We start from the raw sequence: 4,660 nt of genomic DNA, 5'->3' as shown, positions 1-4,660 counted from the left end.
CATCATAGCATTTCAGTAATGTTCTGTAACTTGTGCCCAGCTGCAGAAATGAGGACTTTAGGAGCTATCTTATGATTCCTCAAATTATGCATATACATATGTAATTACACATATATATTATTTATTTTCAATTATGCATTTTAATATTCCTTGTATCTTTCTTCCACTATTTTATATAAGGCAGATGTTTTTGTTATCTGATGCTGTGTAACAAACCACCTAAAAATTTAATGTGTTAAAACAACAATTTATTAGCTTTCACAACTCTGTGAGATGACTGGGTACTTGTGGGAGCTAGAGTACATCTCTCCAATACAATTTAAAAAAAATTAAGTTGATCAGAGGAGTAATTCTATTGCTTATAACCAAAGAACACTAATTGGAACAGAAATTGGTACCTGAGAGTGTGTTCTAAGCAAAAGGCCCTCAAAGAAATATGGTGCATTTTGAATTGATTATCAGGCCAAATAAGACAAGAGGCAATTACACTCCAATTTCTAACTGGGGCAAGGAAATGAATAGCTCATGGGACCCAGCGGAGAAATTCCAAAAGTTCTAGGGAACTTGGGAGCAGTTGCCTACAATACACCCCAGAGCCTGCTCAAATGGGTACCTTAACAAAGTGGCCCTGGTGGCGGGGATGGATACTATATATGAACTAAAAAATACAAACTTCCTTTCACTAAATTTGAGCTCACTACCACCTCTGTTATGTACACAATTGCTGACAACAGCATCCAGCTGTGAACCAGTGATAAGATAGCAACAACGCCTTGAGAAGATAAGTGAGTTGAGATCATGGGGTCTCATTACATCATGGATGAGACAGCAATTTTGGACTCACAAGAATGGGAACTTATTGCATATTTCATGTTGTGCTCACTGGTTCATCGTATACTAAATATGTCTATCTAGCTGCCTATCTAGCTATACACACACAAATATATACATACACATAGAGATATGTAAAACAACATCCCTGGCTCACGCCTGTAATCCCAGCACTTTGGGAGGCCGAGGCGGGCGGATCACCTGAGGTCAGGAGTTCGAGACCAGCCTGGCTAACATGGTAAAACCCCGTCTGTACTAAAAAACAAAAATTAGCTGGGAGTGCTGGCAGGTGCCTGTAATCCCAGCTACCTGGGAGGCTGAGGCAGGAGAATCACTTGAACCTGGGAGGTGGAGGTTGTAGTGAGCTGGGATAGTGCCACTGCACTCCAACCTGGGAGATAGAGTGAGACTCCGTCTCAAAAAACAAACAAACAAAAAACAAACAAAAAAACCAACAAAAAACTCACAAGATTTCTCTCTACATATACCATATATTAACTTTTATAATTTTTTCTGATTATAAAAGCATTATAAAAATGAAGCTATTAATGGACCAACTTAGCCCTTGGTGGAAATGACTCATCCTAAGGAAGACTTTGTCACCAGGAGTCAACGGCAGGTTATAATCAGTTTCCCCTCTACCCACTCAAGCACCTGGAGATTCCCTTCACTTTCTGCCCACCTAATGCCCCCAGGAGCCAGCTGGGAGAGGAAATTAAAAGTTCTCCAATAGGCAGACATATATCAGCTCCAGTGAAACCACATTTATTCCAGTGTTCCATTCAGAATCTTTTGATCAGCCAGTTCAATTTGAAGTCCATTTATTTCTTTCAACAATGTTAACCAAGCACCTCCTTATATGCCAGAGGCTGTTTTAGGGACTAGGCATGCAGTAGTACAAAAAACACACCAAATCCCTTTTCACACTACCTAGAGAGGGGTCCATACAGTGTTGTTCTGGATTGCCATCATAACTTAAAAGAAAATGTTCACAATGTCTGGAGTCCTTAATGTTCTGCAAATGAAAGAGGAGGATGTCATCAAGTTCCTTGCAGCAGGAACCCATTTAGGTGGCACCAACCTTGACTTCCAAATGGAACAGCACATCTATAAAAGGAAAAGTGATGGCATCTACACATAAATCTGAAGAGGACCTGGGAGAGGCTTCTGCTGGCAGCTCATGTCATTGAAAACCCTACTGATGTCAGTGTCATATCCTCCAGGAATCCTGGCCAGCAGGCCATGCTGAAGTTTGCTGCTGCCACAGGAGCCTTTCCAATTGCCGGCCACTTCATTTCTGAAACCTTCACTAACCGGATCCACTGGCAGCCTTCTGGGAGCCACATATTCAGGTGTTTACTGATCCTAGGGCTGACCACCAGCCTCTCAGAGGCATCTTATGTTAACCTGCCTATCATTGTTCTGTGTAACACATTATTCTTTGCACTATGTAGACATTGGCATTCCTTGCAACAAGAGAGCTCACTCAGTGGGTCTGATGTGGTGGAGGCTGGCCCAGGAAGTTCTGAGCATGCGTGACACCATCTCCCATGAGCACCCATGGGAGGTCATGCCTGATCTCTACTTCTATAGAGATCCTGAAGAGATTGAGAAGGAAGAGCAGGCTGCTGCTGAAAAAGCTGTGACCAAGGAGGAATTTCAGGTTGAATGGACTGCTGTAGCTCCTGAGTTCACTACTGCTGAGCCTGAGGTTGCAGGCTGGCCTGAAGGCATGCAGGTGCCCTCTGTGCCTATTCAGCAGTTGCCTACTGAAGACTGGAGCACTTAGCCTGCCACGGAAGACTGGTCTGCAGCTCCCACTGCTCAGGCCACTGAATACATAGGAACAACCACTGAGTGGGCTTAAAGCTGTTCTTCCACAGGCCCTTAAGCAACATGGAAATAAGGCTGGTGGAAAATAAACATCATTTTCTTCATCATTTTCTTTTTTTTTTTTTTTTTTTTTTTTGAGACGGAGTCTTTCTCTGTCCCCCAGGCTGGAGTGCACTGGCACGATCTCGGCTCACTGCAAGCTCCACCTCTCGGGTTCACGCCATTCTCCTGCCTCAGCCTCCTGAGTAGCTGGGATTACAGGCGCCCACCACCACGCCCAGCTAATTTTTTGTATTTTTAGTAGAGACGGGGTTTCACCGTGTTAGCCAGGATGGTCTCGATCTCCTGACCTCGTGATCCACCCGCCTCGGCCTCCCAAAGTGCTGGGATTACAGGCTTGAGCCACCGCGCCCGGCCATAAACATCATTTTCTAAAACAAAAAACAAACAGACAAAAAGACAAAAATCGCTTCTCATGGAGCTTGCATTCTCATGGTGGGAAGCGAGACAAACAATAATTAAATAAATAAATTTGGGTGGTAATAAGTGCTAAGAAGAAAAATAAAACATGGGCAAGGGCATGGGTATGTTGGGTTATCAGAGAAGGCCTCTAGTAGGGCAGAGACTCTGGAATATGTTCTAGGCAGTGAGAACAGCCCGTGCAAGGGCCCTGAGGTGGCAGTGTGCTCTGCACGTTGAGGAACAGTGAGGAAGCCAGCATGGCTGGAGTAGGGTAAACAAGAGGCATGAGTAGGAGTTTAGATCTGGAGGTATTTCAATGGAAGCCAGATCATGTAGGCTTTTGTAGGCTTTGGTTAGGACTCTGGATTTTATTGTGAGTGTGGTTGAAAACCCTTGTAGCATTTTGAATAGAGACATGAAATGCTGTTTAATGATTTAGCGGGATCACTCTTGCTCCCCTGTAGAGAATGGTCTTGGTCTTTGATGCAAACCAGTTCCATGCCTCTACATTTCTTCATCTTCAGCCATATAAAAATGCAAGCTCCCCCCATTTCCTCTCACTGTAGGGCTTTCATCACCCTATTTCTACAAGTCTTTCTCTTGGGCTCATCTTCCACTGCTGACCTCCTTTCTCCAAACTTGTGTTGCAATTGTAGGCAAACTTCCCTGCCTAAATAGCCTTTCACCTCATCCCATCCTTAACTGACACCTATCTTTCCCCTGAGGGCACAACTGTCCTTGCAACCTCTGCAGGGCAGGTTGACATGTTCCCATGTTCTACTTATTATACAACAGAACCAGCACTTAGACTTGCCTGCTCCCACTGACCCACTGGAAGCTTCTACACTGTATGGTTTAATGGGAAGCTGCACAGACTTTGTAGTCAGGCTGGACTTGAATCTCCACTGCACCCCCTTTTACTGGCTGGGTTACATTGGGCAAATTATTTAACTTAATATGAGCCTTGGTTTCCTCACCTATAAAATACATTGGACAATTTTTGTGAACATTACATGAAGCGATGATTGTAAAATAACCATTATAGTGCCCAGCACTCAAAAAACCTTACTCTTCTCTTCCCTCCTGTCCCTTTGATAACCATAGGACCCTCCTGTCACTTATCTGTATAGTGTGCAGGTAGAATGTGGCATTTGACTCACCTCGCTAATCCAGACTTCGTCCCCATCTGTGATGGGTAATCTTAGGTGTCACCTTGAGTAGATTAAGGAATGCCTAGAAAATTGGTAAAGCATTATTCTGGGGGTGTATCTGTGAGGGTATTTCCAGAAATGATTAGAGTATGAATCTGAGTAGACTAGTGGAGAAGATCTGCCCTCAATGTGAGCAGGTACCATCTAATTTGCCGGGGGACCTGAGAGAACAAAAACAGAGGAAAGGCTAATGTATCTGTCTATCTGCTTGAGCAGGGATACATTCCTCTGCTCCTGTCCTTGGACAACAGAACTCCAGGTTTTCCAGCCTTTGGACTCCAGAACTTATACCAGCAGTCCTCCAGGTTCTCAGATCTTACACC

At 44.1% G+C, this 4,660-nt stretch overlaps 1 pseudogene; it reads left to right on the top strand.

The window, feature by feature from the left end:
• The first annotated feature begins 1,825 nt into the window (after positions 1–1,825).
• LOC129463018 (small ribosomal subunit protein uS2-like) lies at positions 1,826–2,698 on the top strand (annotated as a pseudogene).
• The last annotated feature ends 1,962 nt before the right edge of the window (positions 2,699–4,660 follow it).

Source organism: Symphalangus syndactylus, chromosome 14, assembly GCF_028878055.3.
Source record: "Symphalangus syndactylus isolate Jambi chromosome 14, NHGRI_mSymSyn1-v2.1_pri, whole genome shotgun sequence".
NCBI lineage: Eukaryota > Metazoa > Chordata > Mammalia > Primates > Hylobatidae > Symphalangus > Symphalangus syndactylus.
Note: the sequence above shows the minus strand (reverse complement) of the source record. Positions and strands in the feature narration are given on the sequence as shown.